The 21,661-nt window shown below is 39.7% G+C and overlaps 1 long non-coding RNA gene across 1 annotated transcript; it reads left to right on the top strand.

Annotated features, from left to right (window-relative positions):
* Positions 1-2,536: 2,536 nt before the first annotated feature.
* LOC127528423 (uncharacterized) lies at positions 2,537-8,221 on the top strand. Its single transcript, XR_007935320.1, has 2 exons — positions 2,537-2,793; positions 7,630-8,221. It is a non-coding gene; the product is annotated as an uncharacterized LOC127528423 (long non-coding RNA).
* Positions 8,222-21,661: the final 13,440 nt, after the last annotated feature.

The following is a 21,661-nucleotide window of genomic DNA, read 5'->3' as shown; positions in this document are numbered from 1 at the left end:
GGGATAAAAGAAGAATTTCAGCGAATACCAAGTGGTGGCAAGGAAAAAGGTAGTATTTGTTGGTTTAAGAAGTGGTATAAACAACAAAAGGAAGTTGATTGAGTGACATAGACTGGTGGAGAAACTGAAAAGTTCAAGTTCAGAAAGTTGCACACTGCCTGAAATAAAAAAGAACTGGTCAAATATCAAAGTCGCCATGAAAAGGCGAGTCATAGCCCACCATCTGAGTTTCATATGGAAGCATATTGGAGTACAGAGAAAAGAAAAAAAAAATAGGGACACAGTGGGAAAAAAAGGTTGAAATATCAACTTTAATCTTGGAATTTCCACTTTAATCAAGTAGATTATTTTGTCATTAAAGTAGAACATCATAAACTTCATCTTAACATTGTTTAATTTACTAGTTTCTCAGATAACATCGTAACTAAAGTAACATGTTAAATGCTTTGTATTTTATGAGTTGTTCTATGTACTCTTATGTGTGTGAATCACAACATGCTCTTTAACCAGGGTATCGCCAGTCCCAGCAAGCATACAGCGTGAGGCAGGAACAATCCCTGAACCGGGCGCCCACTCATCGCTACCGCTATGTCACCATGCCCACACTTTTAATTATTAACAGCATACATTATTTAAATTAAGTTAAAACTTATATGTATAATGTAATATACACTTTACTGCATTTCATCTTAAAAATGATATCAAGAGCTCCAAGAAGATAGCACTTGGAAATGTAAATCGAATTAGAAGCCAGTCGTCATCATATGTAAGTACGTGCTTTCTTCTATTGAATTAAATTGAATTCCTTTATTGTTATTGTATGGTACAATGAGATTCAATATGCAAATCCTCCATAAACTTATTTTCCTATAAAATGATAAAATAACAGTAATAATAATAAGAATAATAATACGATTAAAAAACAATGTAACATATACAATATGAAAGCATAAGTACACTATACATGTACATATAGTGCAAATGGTTCATAAAGTGGTTCAGGTTGTGAAATATTACAACTGTAGTGCAATTTTACAGCGAGCTAATTGTGCTTGTAAGTACAAAGAGTTCTACCAGGAGCACTTGATGGAATGATTGAGTGTGTTTAGAACTCATGATGATGATACTGTTTCTAAACCGCAAGGTCCCTACAGGAAAGGCTTTGAAGCATTTGCCATACTGTATGGAAGAAGTTCACACAGACTGTGCGCATGGCTGAGGCAGTGTCTGCTAGATGCTGTATCTCAATAATCCTCTTTCCGACCAGCTGCTGTAGTGCTATGATTCAGTTTGCAAAACCGAGCCGAAAACTAGTTTAAGCAGTAGATTGGGCTGTCGTAAGAATGTGTGTGGCTTTATGGCAAGTTTAGTTTTTATATATTACGATTTGAGTGTAGAAACAGGCGTACGCAACATTCTTGTGCATATGCATCGTTTATTCATGAGGCCCCAGATGTGTGAAGATTACAGCCCTAAAAAGACTGCTGGCTGATATCACTGCCAAAGGGGTTTTAACTAAGTACTGAGTGAACAGTCACAATGTCATGTCAACTCTGATTTATTGATAAAAGCACATTTAAAACAGTGGGTGTTGAGCTCTTTTTCCCCTAGACTTTATTGAAAATCTTGGATCTACAAGGAGTAGTTGTCAAGATGTCCTCAATGTCCTCGGTGCCGAGTATGGATGAAGGAGATTGCAGATGTATTTTGGAGCGAGACCATGCAAGGCTTTAAAAACAAACAAGAAAATTTTAAAATCAATATGAAATCTCACTAGTAGCCAGTGGAGAGAGGCCAGTATAGGAGAGATATGATCCTTTTTTTCTAGTACTTGTTAAAAATCTATCTACTGTTTTTTGAACCAGCTGAAGGTGCAAATTTGGACAATCCCACATATAATTAGTTACAATAGTCTAGCCAAGATGTGATAAAAGCATGAATGACAGTTTCCAAGTCCTTCCGTGAGAGAAAAGATTTTAGTTTTGAGATTTGCCTCAGTTGGTAAAAACTGGACTTTACTATCTTGGAAATTTTTTTATCAAAACTTAGTGACAACTCATAGATGATACTCAGGTTTATCAGTATTTGTGTTAATGTGATATTTCAGTTTTCTATTTATAATAAATTTACAATAATTCCTAAAATCACATTTTTCTCTTTGTTATTCCGGGGTGCTGACTGTTGCACAAATAACATGGGCAGTCCTTTTCATGAATCCATCTGTATACACTCATCTGTAGACCCAATTTCTAAATTTTATCCATTCCTTTTCTAATTGGGCTTAATTGAAGATTAGCATTGCAAGGAATGGAGCCTATCCTGGAACCGTACATCAGTCCATTGTGAAGCCCTCTCATGAACTCAGTAACACTCCATTATTCCAGATCAGTTTTTCAAGTAACCTAATACATATGCCTTTGGGAAATGGGAAGAAATCCGAATACCCTAAGAAAATCATGGCTACACTGGCATTTGACTCTAGATTCCTGGAGCTGTGAGATGGCAGTTGCAATTCCTGAACCAATCAATTGGCAAATTTGGTATTAGTGAAGCACTCTTTGTGTACAAAGATATTCTTTATTACCTTAGAATGAAGAAGGCATGGCTCCTGTGGTTTGATTATTGTTAAGCACAAAGTATGGAGTATCATCTTGCATGTATTCTTAGCCATTTTGTTTAGAATTTGACCAATTTTTGCCTTGCTTCTATAATTTTAAAATAAGTTAAAATTCTCTTTCAGCATTCAAAGAAATCTGAGAACAGCAACAACACTTCTTAAGCTTCATTTCAAAAGTAAGTACAGTTCTTGCTTGATAAGCTGCACAAATAATTAGGAAATAACCACTTTGCTGAGCTGTAGATATGGACTGGGGATAGTTTATTAGATCCTGCCTGCTTTTTGAACTTATTTAATATTTATTGTTTCATTTTATTTATTATATATACCAAATCTTACGAGAGTGCTGAAACTCAGGTTAATGCTGAAATGTAGGGTTTCTGTAGGAACACTTTGAGGAAAATTGCTGAACTACATTAGGACTACTCAAGGTGCAAAAAATGAGCACCATATTTGCAGTGTGCTCTTATGTTACAGCCTGCATCCTTTATGGTAGTTTTTTTCACTGCTACACAAAGCATAACGTTAAAAATAATTAAACAAGGAACAGTTTCTGGTATACTGTAATAGGAATTCATCTTTCCTTTAGTATACATATGGCAGCTTTTACCACACATATTTCATTGAGACTTTTTCCTTCTGCATATTTAAATATCTTTATAGTGTATCTCATAGCTTTGTGATATTCTTCATTTTTGGTGTATTACTGTGCTAACTGTAAAAATGACTATTTATTTGGGACACATAATGTGATTTTTCTGTTTTTCCTAATAAAGTATGAGACATTAGAAAAGTGCTAAACAATATGACCAAAATGAATATTGCAATATGTTATTATAGTTGCCACTTTAAAAATAAAGGCAACAATAATACTATCACTAGATACAATTAAGAATTTTCCATTACTTTATGAAAAAAGCATACAGGTTTAACAAAAAGAACAGAAAAGAAAGCATCATAGAAATCTGAACTCAACTTCATTAGACTTTTGAGGGTGAACAGTTGTCTACTTACTGTCATTGAATTTTCATTTTTCCTAAATAAAATTACTTGCATCAAAAGCCATCTTGTTAATCATTTCTTTTGCAGCACAGTGGCACTGCAGATGTTTAGAAAGAGGGTAAAAAAAATTAAAAAAAATAATAAAAATACCAAATAAGGGTCTAAAACTAAGAAAATTGGTTTTAATGGCCTATTCTTTGTCCTACATTAAATGTCAACAACAGCAGCGTGGTAGTGACTCACACCCGATTGGGCCATGTGAATGAAATTTATAGCTGTAATGCTAATGAATGATGACTTTGTGTGGTGGGCAATGAATGAGTCAAAATAACAATAAATTGTTGTGCAAGTTCAGAAACTAAAGCCCTGACAGGACTAGAACAGCGCTGCCAAACCAGGCCAATGTGGTAGCGACCATTGGCGCTTTTTTCCAGCAAAGCACTTTGACTGTAACATGGTCAGTTCAGCGAGCAACGCCAAGAGGAAGCTGCGAAAAGGCCACTATTATTATATCAGACCAAATGGACAACCCATGTATCAAATACAAAACATCAGGTCTACACTGATTGCTTAGATCTGAACCCATCTTAGACAGGGAGCACAGCTATGCAGTATATACATATACAGGCTGTATATGTATATATATATACATATATATTCACGGCATTCGTAGTCTGTGTCACAATCTGATTGTATGGGTGGTTACCTACCAGGTAACGCTTGTGGTTGGCCAGCAATCTGCTAACATCCGCCACGGTGCCCTCAGTTTGCCGTGAATGTAGTTACCCCGATCTACATGCTGTCAAATAAACGAACCACACGCCGTGGCGCAACGTTAGGGGCATCGCCGCTGACGTCCGAGGTTCGATTCCCGAGAGGGAGTGCAGTGGAGTGTGTACACCTGATGAGCCCAGAATGAGGGCGAAACACGTGTCGTGTACTCTTTGCATTTATTTGACAGTAAACTATTTCATACATATATATATATATATATAGTGGAAAGACAGCCCACGGGCACAGACAGACAGACACTGAATGTCCCAAAACACACACATTTATTATTTTATATAGTAAACAGCACCACAAGGCCTAAATCAACCAGTCTCTTCAATCTCTCAATACTTCTGCCGCCTTTACTCCTCTTCTCCCAAGCTCTGTCTTCTTCTTCCTCCCAACTCCGGCTTGTCGACTGCAGGGAGGCGGCCTCTTTTATAACAACCCGGATGTGCTCCTGGTGCTCTGTGATGATCTTCCGGCAGCACTTCCTGGTGTGATTGGAAATGCTGCCATCCAGGGTTCCATAAACATCTGGGCGCCCCCTGGCGGTGGCCACAGGCCCCAACAGGGATGAGCTTACAAGCTCTGATCCCGTGTTCCCCATGCAGACTAGGGTGGCTGCCCTCTCATGGCCCAGGGAAGGTATTGGCCCTCTCCTGGTTCTTCTAGGCGTCCTGGCTGGGTAGTATCCCCAGCCATCCGCCACAATATATATATAAATATAAGTATAGATGATTACTGTATTTTATTTCTTTTATTTCAATAGAAAAGAGCAGATTTTAGAGTTCTAAACATTCCTTTGGGAAAAACTGAAGTAATAAAATAAGGTATTTGTAACCAACAAAGTAATTCTCCCCTTTTAAGTTACAAATCGTGAGGTCTTTGTTGACATGATATCAGGTGCTTGATTAAGCCAATCTAGCATACAGAATGTAAGGATCGGTGACATCATGTGTAGGTTGATTGACTGAAAAAGAAACAGCTGATTAGAGGAAATAAAAACTAGGAAGGAACAACTATACTCAATAGGTGAGGTTGTGGTAGAAGTGGCAGTTTATCCTGTAAATCTTAGACCACGGCGCTAGTGAGCATAGCAACAAGACACAAGATTGTCATCCTGCATCATTGAGGTCACTCCCAAGCAGATATTTTGCAGCAGACAGTTGTTTCCAGATGCAGAAGCACAAACAAGCACGTTTGAGGACTGAAAATGATGTCTTTGGACATAGAAAACAGCAAACAAGAAATACATCACACTTACTTCTCTTTAAAATCTGAAGATACCAGCATCACTTTCAGTATGAAACTGGCAGAAATCACTGGGAACCTGATATACTTGTCTATAGTCCAGATAAATCTTATCAGAAGTGTTCATCATGGAAGAGTAGCAACCAAACTGCTAGTCCTTCAAGGTGGAAATAAAGCCAAACAACCCACCTATGCATGAAAACATAAGGACTGGGTTGCAGGAAAATGGCAGCAAAAGCTGGACTAACGTAATGTTTTTGTAAGTTGGAGATAAAGGTGTCCACTAAATAAATAATTATATAATTCTAATTCTAATTATACATTATATAATTATATTAGTTATATAATTACAAATAATGCCATAATTATATGTTGGAAATATTTACAGTCTATCACATTACTGCATTTAGCACATTTAATTGTTTCATGTGTAAAACGTTGAAACACTCAGAGTGTTTCTGTTAAGAACTGATGGAGAGGTCGATTTGTGGCCTTTAGCAGGAAAAAAGGGGCGGAGCCAGGAAAAAGAAAACACTACTGCTTGTTTTTAAAGTGTTTGAGGAATCACAAGCTTTTTCTGTGGAGTGTTTACTGTATGTACATTACAGGTAGAAAGAGGAGTGAGTTATGGAAAGGAATCAGCATCTCACAGAGTTTCTCTGGAAAAGGTGAATCCTGAGGGCTCACTCTCTTGGCCAGTAATCTCTCCTATGATTACATTATTGTAGCCTTCTCTCTGTTCTTTTCTGTGATGGTTGATTGTAGTCCAGTGCTGGATTAACTCCATTTTGAAAATTTTCTTTGATTGTTTGTACACTGGGGTGGCATGGTGGTGCAGTTGATAGTATTGTTCCGTCATAGATTTGAAGACCAGCATTTGAATCTTGCCCTGGTCACTGTCTGCTGTCAAGAAAACACAAATACACAGAAAAAGGTTTGAGGTAGCCATCCCGTATACTTAAAAATTAAACTTTTGGAGCAAGCAAAATTATGTCTTTTCGGATGGCGCTCAATACACAACTAAATAGGATTAGTAATGATGCTGTTTATATATGATTGGCACAGGAAGTGAGGTTATGAGAGCCAGGACCAGAAGTGATGTCATCAGACAGGACTTCCATTTGATGGTCTGCAGAGGAGGAATGAGAGAAAGTATGAAGTGACAGTGCAAAAGCGTGGTCCGGCAGACAAATGCCCTTATTCGAGCCTGTAACCTGTTTCCCAATTGTACATGTGTGATACTACACATTCTCACCATGTCTGTGTGAGTTTTTTCTTTGGGTATTATGGTCTTTATCCCACATGCTACACTGCCTGGCCAAAAAAAAAAGTCACCACCAAAAACAAAGGTCACACACTCTAATATTTCATTGGACCGCCTTTAGCTTTGATTACGGCACGCATTCGCTGTGGCATTGTTTCGATAAGCTTCTGCAATGTCACAAGATTTAGTTCCATCCAGTATTGTATTAAGTTTTCACCAAGATCATGCATTAATGATGGTAGAGTCTGACCGCTGTGCAAAGCCATCTCCAGCACATCCCAAAGATTCTCAATGGGGTTAAGGTCTGGACTCTGTGGTGGCCAATCCATGTGTGAAAATGATGTCTCATGTTCCCTGAACCACTCTTTCACAATTTGAGCCCGATGAATCCTGGCATTTAAATCTGTGTTAGTCTAATTGGTCATTTTGAATTGACCTTGTTTAACTGGATGTATGGACACAGAGCAGACTGGCACCATGTCCATGTTTGGTTACTGCAAGATAGGTTGTGGCTTTCAAGACCTTGAACTGAATTAAGCAAGTTCAATAAAGCATGAATACTGCAAGAACAACTTTGAGATAATTTAGCGTGCATCACAGGGAATAATATGTTCCATTACAATAGACAGATGCGTGTTTTTCAGTAGATCGGATAATTAAATTTGCACTTGACGTGCATGATTCCTACATTTGTCTAAATGTTTTTACTTCTTTGTTTCAGACAAAGAAATCAAGATCAAGGGATGATATCTTTAAACTCCTGACAATGGCGTTGTACGTTTGAACACTTTGAACGTCACCACCTAAATGTGCTAAAAGTTCTGCACCACCTCCATCTGACAGTTTTTCAAAGGATATTCCAACACATGGATCACCTTACCCGAAAAAACATCCCTTACAAATACCAGAACTTAAAAGATCATTATGATGGATGTAAAGGAAACACCATTTGCGAACAATAGAAGAGAAGCCTCTTCAAAATTTCAAAGTAGTGCTGTAGGCATTCAAAAGCATATTGAAATTTCTCATATTTTGTTTTATGTTTTTTTCTTTCATAAATATATTGCTTATACCTGAAATGAAAGATAGATGGGTCAGGACCAATAATCAAAAAACAATATCAAGTGTGAGCAATTTGGAGACTTTTTCAATTTACAGTATCCCAATGCTAGGATGTGTACTGAACCACACTGCCATCTTTTATTGATGTGATGAGTAGCATTTCTGCATTAAGGACCAGTGGGGACAGTTCCTGAGCAATATGCTTCCCTCTGTAATTTAATGTATTATTAAAATGTTTATAACAATCTTCAGCTTTGTCTTCTTAAGCACTTTTTCAATTTCCTATCATATGCTCAATATAATTAGAAAAGTACTGCTTCTTGTATTATGTGAGATCATCTGGTTGCTTAAAGTCATTTTCAGATAAGGAGCTGTGCCAATTGGCACTGCAGTGTTCTCTATACCCCTGGATGTGTGCGGAGATGTGTACCATGAACCTTCTAGTTTAGGACTAGGGTTTGAAAGTCATTGCCTGTGTAAAAATGAGGATTGCTTGTTGTTGTCCATCCATCCATCCTCTTCCGCTTATCCGAGGTCGGGTCGCGGGGGCAGCAGCTTGAGTAGAGATGCCCAGACTTCCCTCTCCCCGGCCACTTCTTCTAGCTCTTCCGGGAGAATCCCGAGGCGTTCCCAGGCCAGCCGGGAGACATAGTCCCTCCAGCGTGTCCTGGGTCTTCCCCGGGGCCTCCTCCCAGTTGGACGTGCCTGGAACACCTCACCAGGGAGGCGTCCAGGAGGCATCCTGATCAGATGCCCGAGCCACCTCATCTGACTCCTCTCGATGCTGAGGAGTAGCGGCTCTACTCTGAGCCCCTCCTGGATGACTGAGCTTCTCATCCTATCTTTAAGGGAGCGCCCAGACACCCTGCGGAGGAAACTCATTTCAGCCGCTTGTATTCGCGATCTCGTTCTTTCAGTCAATACCCATAGCTCATGACCATAGGTGAGGGTAGGAACATAGATCGATTGGTAAATTGAGAGCTTTGCCTTATGGCTCAGCTCCTTTTTCACCACGACAGACCGATGTAGAGCCCGCATCACTGTGGACGCTGCACCGATCCGCCTGTTGATCTCACGCTCCATTCTTCCCTCACTCGTGAACAAGACCCCAAGATACTTGAACTCCTCCACTTGAGGCAGGATCTCGCTCCCAACCCTGAGAGGGCACTCTACCCTTTTCCGGCTGAGGACCATGGTCTCGGATTTGGAGGTGCTGATTCCCATCCCAGCCGCTTCACACTCAGCTGCGAACCGATCCAGAGAGAGCTGAAGATCACGGCCTGATGAAGCAAACAGGACAACATCATCTGCAAAATCATCTGCTTGTTGTTGTTGCTATTTTTATTTATTGGGATTCTGGTTCAAGCTTTTCCAAGTCAGAGAAATTCTGTACACGCCAGTGAGGAGGCAGAAAAATTCCAGGACCATTTGTTCATTTAAAGATAGTCGCAGTAACTTGAAAATAAAAGAACAGCAATATCAGGAATGAATTGCTCTCAAGACTTTACACTGCATGTTGATATTCTCCCACCACTGTAGAGGACTGGGCTAAAAAAGGTACAAAGGATCTCTACATGTGCTGCTTCAATGAATTTGTGGAAAAGAAGCTAGCGATATAATGCTCCTGTTTCAAAGAGGTGTAGAACCCCAATATGCAAAGAACAAGTATGGATGTAGAAAATCATTTTTTCAGTTGTTTTCTGGCCTCACACTGACCAGCAAACGCCTGACAACATGGAAGTTAGTGCTACAACGAAATGTGTAGCGTGCTGTTCTAGTCCTGCTGTGTGTGTTGTCTGTGTATTCTTTCTTCATTTTTGTGGCTTGTCCTTTTTCACCTCAGAGTTGTTCAGTTGCCATTTCAATTTCAGTAGCCCGTAGCTGACAGATTTCGATGAGCAGCAGGTGTTTGAGAGGCTGTGATTTTTTTATTTATGCTTAAATGTGTATGGCTGTATTTTGTCAAATGATGATGATGATAACAAAGGGTATCCAATGAGCCAGCTGAGACAGGCCAGTCCCCAGCATTCCATTGTTTGAATGAGCATAAAAGGTGTGTGAACTTGGGTGTTTCACTACTTAGTAGCAAAAACAGACAGATATTATTGATTAGGTAAGTTCACATTTGTTAAAAATGTCTGCACACATCTAAGGGGTCAATGTTCAGGTGCTTTACCCATCATAAATCAGCCCACATGACCTCCTAGTAGATCGTAACAGAGATGGACACAGTGCCAAGTGAGAGACAACAGACAGTTCTGAAAAGTCAAAGTGCACAGTGCAAATGTATTAAAACAAAAGGAAAATAATAAAGTGCAGTGCAGAAAGTAATAAATAAGTCATTAAACAGTCCACAAAAACAGCAGTGTAATTATGGAGGTTGAAAACAATCAATCAATAATTTACTATCACTTTTTAAAAGGCTTCAAGACATCAGGTTATTATCCTTAATAAGATAAGCATGGCTCTCTCTCTGTCTCTCCAAGAGACATTTGTGCAAATATATAAGTAATACGATATTTATAAGCCGCTACTAACTCCTTTACTCTATTTCTCTTCTTGGTATTGTTATAATATGTTTTGTTATTAAGTTTAATGTCACTGTTCTCTGTGCCCACTGTTATGGACTCATTCATACAGGCAGACCAAGTATGGTACGCAGGGGCACAGCATCAGCATTTAGAATTGCCGAGCCAAGCACAGGGCTAGAGAGAGCCAAAGACAACTGGAGAATTGAATAGTCAGCCTAAAGACAGACTAGTATATTTCTGTCTTCTGTCAGCACACCATCCTCTTTCCTTGTTGGGAGAATGAGAACTGTATGTAGGCATTGTGCTATTCCTGTATTTTTGAAGGTGGGATTTGAGTCCTTTCCTGTCCTTGTTTGGAGTCAGAGCAAGAGCCTGCACATGGAGCAACCAGAATATAAGGATGGACCTACGGCCAACACACTTTGAAGTTGCCGGGTGGAAGATTATGTCTTCCGTCCGGTGAAAATCCATTCAGCGTGGCGACGAAAGATGGCAGACTGAGTAGGTCAAGACCCCCACATTGCTTGATAGAGTCTGTCATAAGCTTCCTGTCTGTAATACCGCGTGAACCCATCATAAAGAGCTAAATTATCCTTTATACTTCTTGTGTAATCTTGTAACCGTCATATTGCATGCTGGGGGGGGATAATACCTTTTTTTTATTTATAATTATTTAAATTCAAGTTAATTAAAATGCCGCAATTGAAAAGAACACATTTCCAGAGAGCTAATGCCTCTTAAGGAAACAGGTATCTGGATGTGGCACCTCGACTGCAAGGCTGCTCTTCTGTGTATGGGTAAGGAGCATTGGAGTCTTTGGATGGAAAGATTCTCTCATCAGATTGGACGGTCAGCGCAGACTCCACTATCGAAAACCCAGGAGTGGGTAGGTGGCCATTTGGCCAAAGTCTCCAGGACTCTGACTTTGTTTTTGACCTTCTCTTGTGTGATTTTAATCTCCATTGTTGTCAAATGGCCGTTGTTCTACAACTAATAATTGGACAGATATTATTGATTTCCATTCATGTTTGTTCAGTTTCTATCTTGTTCTGAATGTGTTTTTATGGGTACTAGTCCTGTATTTAGTAATTAGAAAAATCAATACTTGTATATTAAGTGAGAGTTGTTCACAGTGCTCTACTCCTGGACTCAATGAAGAGCGCTATACAAAAAATAAGTTGTCTACATCTGCACACAACCTCACAGTTTAGTGTCGCCAGTCCACCTAACGTGTATGGCTTTGAGGATGTGGGAGGAAAACCCAGCAAGCTATCTTCCTTCCTTTAACGTTGACTAAATACTATTGTATTTATGAATACAGTTAATACTACTAAAACTAATTAATAGTAATTACTATTTAATTAATACAATTAATACTCTTGTATTTATTAATACATTTAATATGTTAATACTATTGTATTGACTATTGTATACAGTAATATTGTATGTTTAAATCTTCTTGTTTCTCAGTGTTCACTTTGAAATTCAATGTGGAAAAGTAAAAAATATTGTAGAGGCAGGAGGTTCAGCTGGCAAGGGATTGCCAGGGAAGTGATACTCCCAAGGTGGCACAGGACAAGGACCAGTCCCAGCAAGAACCTCAGAGAGAGAAAAGCTGAACCCTGGGAATCTGAGCACACCAGACCCTCAACTGTAAAGTTTATCTTGGAAGTGAACATCATAAGCATCCCGGTCTGAGTGAAACAATGAAGGCTGTAAAATATCAGAATATTCTCTCCTGATGTCCAGGGCTTTCAATGACTCACTACACACATGCAGTGTGATTATATGCTCACAAGTGAACATTGGGGTGGCATTTAAGAAGCTGTGAGAAAAAGTGTATATAGTTTGCTATAAATAACATATGATTAAAATTTCAAGGTAAAATTATTAGGCTCTGTTTCTTCTAACTTGCACACAATGGCAGACCGCACAGCTGTGGTTTCCTTTTTGTGCAGAAGTTCAGTTCTTTGGTCATAGAGATCCCTTTTATGATAAAAAAACTGTAAACCAGACAATGCAAATCAATGTAGTTATTCATTTTCATTAAAACTATAATAATAATAATTTCTCATTTTATTCTGTGACAAAGACTTTTAGAATTTATCTGAATAACCTTGACTTACTCTTCAATCTATCATGCAGTCACATTTTATCTTCTTTGCACTCTTCTATCACCTACAGGTGGCATCACATTGAACCTCAAGAGAGTTTGAGATGTTTAACATAACTTCTACTATGACTGACCATCCAACAAAGAACTTGAATGCAAGAAAGGCTTCTTTTTCAAAGCAAAAGCAATTTTAGCTACCAGCAAGACATTTTGAATTAACTCATTGTCTATGATTTTGATGTTCTGTAGTCGACAGCCGCTTTGTCCAGGTTTGTTCCTACTTTGTGCCTGATGCTGCCTAGATTGGCTCCAGCTCCCTCTTCCCTAAACTGGATTTCATAGGATTGAGAATGCCATGCTGTGTTTTTGAGTGCTTCTGTTTTATTCAAATTCTTCAGGTCAGGTTTGAATTGAGTGTTTTCACCAGATATTTACACAACCAAGTGTCATTTACATTATTTTGTGTTCAGATATTTGAATATATAAAGTCAAGCATGACATATTCAGAATCAATATTGAATATTTTTTCTGTGTGTGGACCAGCTCTACACCCTTAGCAGAGTCCTGGAGGGTGCATGGGAGTTCGCCCAACCAGTCTACATGTGTTTTGTGGACTTGGAAAAGGCGTTCGACCGTGTTCCTCGGGGAATCCTGTGGGGGGTGCTCCGGGAGTATGGAGTACCGGACCCCCTGACAAGGGCGGTTCGGTCCCTGTACAACCGGTGTCAGAGCTTGCTCCACATTGCAGGCAGTAAGTCGAACCCGTTTCCAGTGAGAGTTGGACTCCGCCAGGGCTGCCCTTTGTCACCGATTCTGTTCATAACTTTTATGGACAGAATTTCTAGGCGCAGCCAGGGTGTTGAGGGGGTCCGGTTTGGTGGACTCAGGATTGGGTCACTGCTTTTTGCAGATGATGTTGTCCTGTTTGCTTCATCAGGCCGTGATCTTCAGCTCTCTCTGGATCGGTTCGCAGCTGAGTGTGAAGCGGCTGGGATGGGAATCAGCACTTCCAAATCCGAGACCATGGTCCTCAGCCGGAAAAGGGTGGAGTGCCCTCTCAGGGTTGGGAGCGAGATCCTGCCTCAAGTGGAGGAGTTCAAGTATCTTGGGGTCTTGTTCACGAGTGAGGGAAGAATGGAGCGTGAGATCGACAGGCGGATCGGTGCAGCGTCTGCAGTGGTGCAGGCTCTGCATCGGTCTGTTGTTGATGTTGTTGTTGTTGAGCCATAAGGCAAAGCTCTCAATTTACCAGTCGATCTATGTTCCTACCCTCACCTATGGTCATGAGCTATGGGTAGTGACCGAAAGAACGAGATCGCTAATACAAGCGGCTGAAATGAGTTTCTTCCGCAGGGTGTCTGGGCTCTCCCTTAAAGATAGGGTGAGAAGCTCAGTCATCTGGGGGGGTCTCAGAGTAGAGCCGCTGCTCCTCCGTTTCGAGAGGAGTCAGATGAGGTGGCTCGGGCATCTGATTAGGATGCCTCCTGGACGCCTCCCTGGTGAGGTGTTCCGGGCACGTCCAACCGGGAGGAGGACCTGGGGAAGACCCAGGAGACGCTGGAGGGACTATGTCTCCCGGCTGGCCTGGGAACGCCTCGGGATTCTCCCGGAAGAGCTAGAAGAAGTGGCCGGGGAGAGGGAAGTCTGGGCATCTCTGCTCAAGCTGCTACCCCCACGACCCGACCTCGGATAAGCGGAAGAGAATGGATGGATGGATGGATGGATGGATGGATGGATGGATGGATGGATGGATGGATGTTTAAAATACAGTATTTTGTGTGCAGCTATTGTGACCATAAGGGGGTGTCAGAGAGCTGCAAACCACAGATGCAGCAATACAACACAAAATTTATGAATAAAATAAAAGATTTTATTCCACAAGGCACTTCTGTTTAGCAGTAATCAGCCACCAATACAATTACAATCACAATAATGCATTTCTTCCTTTTTCTCCAACTCCGTTGAGTGTTGCCCACTGCCTCCCTGCTCTATATTTGGCAGTGGGCTCCTTTTTAAGTGAACTGCGGGAATGTTTCTGGTGTCATGCTGTATCTTCCAGGAAGCACTTCCAGGCCATAAAATAAAGTAGGGAAGTCCTCCCCAGACAATGCTCTTTATCGGCCTGTAGGGACACCCCCAGGGCTGTATTTTCAAACTCCAGCTTCCAAGAACTCCTGCGGTTGTCTCGGCTGGATTGCTGTATGAGGACCACTGCTTCCTGGCATATGGACCAGCTCCCTAATTTCAGCTTCCGCTTGTCCAATTACTAAAACATACCGGCCAGGTACAAATTTATTTCTTTGCCCCGCCAGCAAATCTGCTTGCGTCAACATGCTAGCCTCCCGTCTGGGTAGTGGAACAGCCTCTGATCCGGACAGGATGTCCATTCTTCTCCTACACTACAGTATTGCATTGTGTAGCATTTTGCTATCGATGCTCTGAGCCTGTGCTCAGTTTTGATTGCTGTCTTCTTCACTGATTTAAAGGCCGTTTTCCAGATTTACCTGAGTTATCTGTTTGCCTTGCAACACCTCCAGATCTTTTTCTCTCCACTCACCTCAGTTCTTGATATCATTCAGGTTCGGACCTGTTTTTTTTTTTCATATCATCTGACACAACTTCCTGCCACAGCTTCTTCAACATTCCTCTTGGTCTAATTCCCACTATCTCCATTTTGGTTCACCTTTTCACCCAAACATCATCTACAATTTTTTTTCTGGGGGAATAATACATTTGGAATTTGGTTCACCTGGAACATAAATGTGACATAAAGTCTTTTAAGAGACTAAATTAAACCAATTGAAAAAGCCCAACAAGCTTGATGGACATTGGGACACTTAGCTGATTTGAAATCCATTCAGTTTTGATGATCTGTATAAATCATGAATGAATATTTGCCATCTTAAACCAATGCCTAAATTCCTCAAAGCCTAATTTACATTTACATTTTCAACATCATAGTTCTGTTCTGCAGAAGAAAGTTAGGTTGAAAACATGGCACGAAGGATGAACTTTTGTGTTTATCTGAATATTTTTGTGATTAAAGAGCTCCTACGCCAATATTAGAGACATCAATTTCAAGAAAAAATTAGTAGTAGGAGGGTGTTGTACCATGTTAGCCATTATGAATGTAGTGAGAAGTCTTGCAAAATGACACCTTTTTTTGGCTAACTAAAAACATCTTGCCTGAAGAAGGGGCCTGAGTTGCCTCGAAAGCTTGCATATTGTAATCTTTTTAGTTAGCCAAAAAAAGGTGTCATTTTGTTTGACTTCTCACTACAAGAATAAATTAGTAAATGGATTAGGGTGTCTCAGAAAGGGTGCTTTGGCGAACAAGGACATTAACTTATTGAAAGCTTCTTGTGCTTCCAAGGTCCATGCAAATTTTTTTCTTGGATTTCTTTATTAGAGAAACATCTGCCTTTCGTTCTATCATCCCGAACCACCTCAGCTTGTTTCTCCTCAGCACAACACCTCCACACCAAGTCTTTCTCTTAACTTAGCATTCATCTTCTTTTCACTCTGTGACTCTCCTCACATCCAGGCAAATTTCCATCCCTATTGTTCCACCATCATCAGAAATGTCTCACTCCTACACAACACACAACTCCTCAAACAGCTTTCATTAAATGTTTCCCCTCAGTTCCAGAGAGACTATTTCAAAGTCATAATGGGGTACATTTCCTGGAATTCCTTCCATACACCTCTAACTCTGGTTATCACTGCTTTGCCTGCACCTCTATCTGCAGTCAACATGTTACCTATGTAGCAGTGCTAGTTAAGAACTGCATCTCCCAGCAGTCCCTGTGTGACCGCTACACCTAAGTGGTCAAACATCACAAATTTCTCCAAAACAATGCCATTGTTGATATCTTATTTAACACTTATTACTTCAAAGTTTTCGGTAGTGAGACCAGCCATGTTATATGAGTTGGAGACGGTGGCACTGAGCAAAAACGGGAGACAGAGCTGGAGGTGGCAGAGTTAAAGATGCTAAGATTTGCAATGGGAGTGATGAGGATGGAAGGGATTAGGAAGAATTGTAGGTAAATAGATGCTGTGATTGTTTTTCTTCTTTGGTTCTGTTGAAGGAGAGAGAGAGGCATTAGTACACACAATCAACCCTTTATCACCTTAGGGCTTGTTGGCTGCCTCCTAAGCACACGTGTGTGATATCATATTATAAAAATGGGTTTTTAACAGTTTTTTAAAATGATCCACAGTACTAGCCTGGCGAATTTCTATAGGTAAAGTATTTGAGATTTTAGGTGCATAACAGTAAAAGGCCGCCTCAGCACTTCTTTTAAATTTGAATTATAAGCAGTCTTCCATACCCCTGTATCTAAGGTTTCTAGGCCAAGCTGTTTAAATGACTACAGACCAGTGGCACTTACATCTATTACAATGAAATGCTTTGAACACTTGGTGAAAAACATTTTAATGACAGAGACAAAGTCTTTTCAAGAAGTGTGGAAGATGCTCTGCTTGTTATCTTACATCAAATCTATACCTTTCTTGATCAGCCTGGTTCATATGTCAGAGCACTATTTTTGGATTTTTCTTCAGCGTTCAATACTATACAGCCTCATATACTGATTGGGAAATTAAACAGTATGAATGTAAAGCCATTTATCATACTATGGATTCAGAACTTTCTTTTAAATCGTTCACAGACAGTTAAAGTTCAGGACACTTTTTCAATAGCCATTCATTCAAACACAGGAAGTCCTCAGGGGTGTCTTATCACCATTACTGTTTACTCTGTACACAAGTGACCTGAGACAGAACAATGACCACTGCTCCATTATTAAGTATACGGATGACACCATGATCATAGGATGCATATCTGGGGAGGATGAAAGCCACTATCTAAATCAAGTGGACTGTATGGTAAACTGGTGCAATAAAAACTCTCTCACTCTGAATGTAAAAAAGACCAAAGAAATGATATTTGATTTTAAGAGACAGAAATCTGTATGTTCACCTATTGTAGTTCTGGGAGAGGAGGTAGAAATAGTGAAATATAAATACTTAGGAACTTACCTAGATAACAATCTTAACTGGAATACAAATACAAAAAAATTATTTTCTAAATGCAACCAGCGCTTATTTCTCCTCCATAAACTCAAACTATTTAAAGTAGACAAGGACCTCATGTTGTCCTTCAATCGTAGTATGATCCAGTCCGTGATCACTTTCAGTTTCATTGCCTGGTTTAATAGTCTGACAAACCAAAACTCAAAAAAGCTCCAGCAGATTATGAAGTATGCAGCTAAAGTTATTGGGGCTGATGTAGATGATTTGACTAGTGTGTGTCAGAGGGCAATGCTAAAGAAACTGGAAATCATCTCAATTGATGACAGACATCCATTACATGTAGAACTAAACATCAGTAAATCAGGAAGGATAGTTGCTTTGAAAACCCACACAAATCGCTCCAGAAACTCCTTTCTTCCTAGTGCCATACGACTTTTCAATAAGAAATATCGGAGATAATGTTTAAGGTTTTGATATATATCCTGTTACCTTTTTTTTTTTTTGGTATAAATATGTTTTATCTAACTGCCTTACCTTAACCTTTCTTATTTCTATTTGTCTGTTTTATTTCATTCTGTCTGTTACCTGTTATTAGATGCAACCGAGAAGGCAAATTTCATGTTTTCCTGTGTAAACATGACTAAATAAAGAAACCTAAACCTAAACCATATGAAGATCTAAATTTACGTCTTGGAGTGTAGGGGAGCAAGCATTTCAAAATATACAATGGAGCATATTATTTAAGCCTTTATAAACCATTAACAGTATTTTCAGGGGTGAGGAAATCAAATTTTTTTCTACTTGTCCACGGACAAGTAAACTTAGAAAATCCACTTGTCCGCCAGTTAAATTCAATTACCCATAAACAAATAACAAAAGTGAAAAATAGTTTATTTTTTCTGATCTCTTTTATTGATACCAAAACTGCCTTCCATTTTAAAACTGAACAAAGTTCTTTCAGGGAGTAGTATTTTGCCACCTTGCTCTAGAACATTATATAAAAGATTCCCTTATCATTTTAACTCACTAATAAACAATGCCTTCATTATAGCTACACTAGTTCTGTTTCACATACTACAGTTACAGTGAAGATTTTTATAGATATTTCATAACCTTTGGAAACCGTTAGAATATTTTCTTCTTTATTTTTATTAAACTGACAGCACGAAACCAACTTGTTTTATATGAAATATTTGCTAATCAAAAACGATCTATTGACAGCTCATCAAAATTGATGTCACGCAATAAATTTCTTAACTCCTCAATATATCACAACCTACACGAAATCGCAAATTTCAGGAAAGATTAACTGCCTAACAAGCTTTGTTATGTGGTGAAAACATTTGTATTGTAAGTAAAATGACTGCATTTTTATGTAGAAACAATGAATTTTATCAATCTTCTCCTATAATACGCTACCGTGGCTGTTTGTTTGTCTGTCCAGGATTTTAAATCACCTGTAGCTCGCAAACCATTTCACCTTTTGACTTGAAATTTGGTACACATACAGTATACTACGTGACGTCTACTATCCGCTTTCGGGGTGATGATTTGTATTATTCTTTATTTTTATTTTATTTTATTGTTGAATCAACTCTCGGCACCGCGCAGCAGGGCGGCGCATGCGTATGGGAGCCGTTCTCATTCCCCACCACCTTCGCTAATCATTCTTGAGGCAGATTGAAGACTTAAGTGCCAGTTTAAGTGAAAAATTAAAGAAAACGTACTAAGTAATTGCAACACAAAAACTAAATCAGTTTTAATGTGAAAAGATGCCATCGAAAGAAGAGAAGCAGCGGGCTGCTAGGGTGGAGTAAAGAAGAGCTGCTCAGGAAGCAGCAAGCGCATCAACCTCTGAGCAAATGAATGGTAAACATACAGAGAAAGAGGATGAAAACTCAAGTCAAGTGTATTCACTGCATGTTATCTTGCAGTGTGCCGTTACTGGTAATATATAAAAGTTATCGATTTATAATGAAAAATCATCAGATTACATCATAATATTGGCATGAAAAAATGACCGCATCTCCAGGCGTGTACATATTAGGGTAAAATACTTATGTAAGACCATAAGAGTGCTTCCCCTTTGAAAAATCAGCCGTCATTTTGTAAACAATATTGAAGACCAATCTGAGACATGAAGAATATGCCTAAGTACACTGTTTCCGCACAACGTACGTACCCAAATGTTTAAAATGTGAAAGTAGTGGTAAAATGTGCCCTGCACAGCACGTATGATATTTTTTTCTCCAGAAAATTGCACTGACAACTGAAACCAGAAAAACACGCTTGTCCGATGGTCAATTTACCCGTGTCGGACGAGTCGGGCGTTGGATTTCCACACCCCTGATTTTAAAGTCAATTCTGAATGACACAGATAACCAGTGTAACAATGTGTGACAAAACGAGACTCCAGACATGACAAAGGTTTGGTGCAGCCACCTGTATGATACGTTCCTGGCTACAAAAGTAAAGAATTGTAAGACCAGAGTAGTTTACAAGACTGAGTCCAAAACAGAACTGAAATCCAGAGGAGGGGAGAGAAGCTTTATAGGGAATCTGGGGGAAGTGATGTCGTCCTTGGAGCCAGGATTGGAAGTGATGTCGTCCTCAGGACTGGAAGTGATGTTAATAATAATTTTTTTGCATTTATATAGTGCTTTTCTCACTACTCAAAGCGCTCAGCAATTGCAGGTTAAGGGCCTTGCTCAAGGGCCCAGCAGAGCAGAGTCCCTTTTTGGCATTTACGGGATTCGAACTGGCAACCTTCCGATTGCCAGTGCAGATCCCTAGCCTCAGAGCCACCACTCCACCTGATGTTGTCATTGGGGCCAGGACCGGAAGTGACATGCTCTGAGTTGAGGCACCGGTTACTGGTGGGATTCCAGGGAATGGTCTGCAGGAGACTTAGAAAGAGAGTCAGTGCACCCTGCCGCCCCCATGGCGGACTTGTTAACAGTATTCTGTAAGTCCTTCAGCTGCCTCCTATTCGCACGTGTGTGACAAATGCTAAAACTGATGTGATGTGCTCACATTCTCTTTTTCAAGTTAAGATTCTGGCTGCTGCACTCTGACATTTGATGTCTTTCTTAGGTAGTCCTGTTAGGAATGCATTACAGTAAACTAATCGACTGAAAACATAAGTGTGAATTAATTTTTCAGCGTCTGGTAAAGTTATAAGAGGTCTAGCCTTTGCTATATTCCTTAAGTGAAAGAATGCAGTCCTAGTAATCTGGTTAATATGCGATTTAAAGTTTAGGTCAGAATTGATGATTACCCCTAAATTGTTATTTCTAATACCCTTGCTATATCCATGTTTGCCAATCACTAAGATTTCTGTTTTTTCCTAATTTAGTTTGATGAAATGTACTACTCATCCGTTCAGAACTACTGCTAAGAAATTGGATCAGAGAGCGGTGTGTCGTCTGCAATGCTGTGGTAGCCCACCTGTGTTTGAGATAGTCTGACATAATGGAAGCATGTAGATTGAAAAAAGCAGCGGACCCAGAATAGATCATTATGGTACACCATATACAGTACCATGTATCTCTGAGGTACAATCACCACAACTAACAAAGAATTTTCTACATTTTCAGTAAGATTGAAACCAATTTAAGATGATGCCAGAGGGCCCCACAAATTGACTGAGGTGATTTATAAGAATACTTGTGTTCTGTGGGTTCAAATGCTGCACTCAAGTTTAATGTGTTTTGTCAGCAAACTGGAAGATAAATTTTTGAGCAAAAACCACGAGATGCATGTCAAAAAAGAAAACAAAACACAAAAAAGATATGAAGCAAAACAAAACCAAAGCCCAATACCTGTCTGTCATCTCAGAGCTGTGTGAAGTGCCAATCCTGACACCAACCCCCATGATTTACCTGCAAGATGGAGGACCGCTTGCAGGACCGGATGCACTTTAACGTCATACTCAGGAATAACCATTATTAGTAACTAAAAAACCACAGACTGAAACCACTGTGTCAAATAAAGTCTCACAGAGACGCCGT

This window comes from Erpetoichthys calabaricus, chromosome 6 (genome assembly GCF_900747795.2).
Source record: "Erpetoichthys calabaricus chromosome 6, fErpCal1.3, whole genome shotgun sequence".
NCBI lineage: Eukaryota > Metazoa > Chordata > Cladistia > Polypteriformes > Polypteridae > Erpetoichthys > Erpetoichthys calabaricus.
The sequence above is the reverse complement of the archived record's forward strand: the minus strand, read 5'-3'. Positions and strand labels throughout refer to the sequence as shown.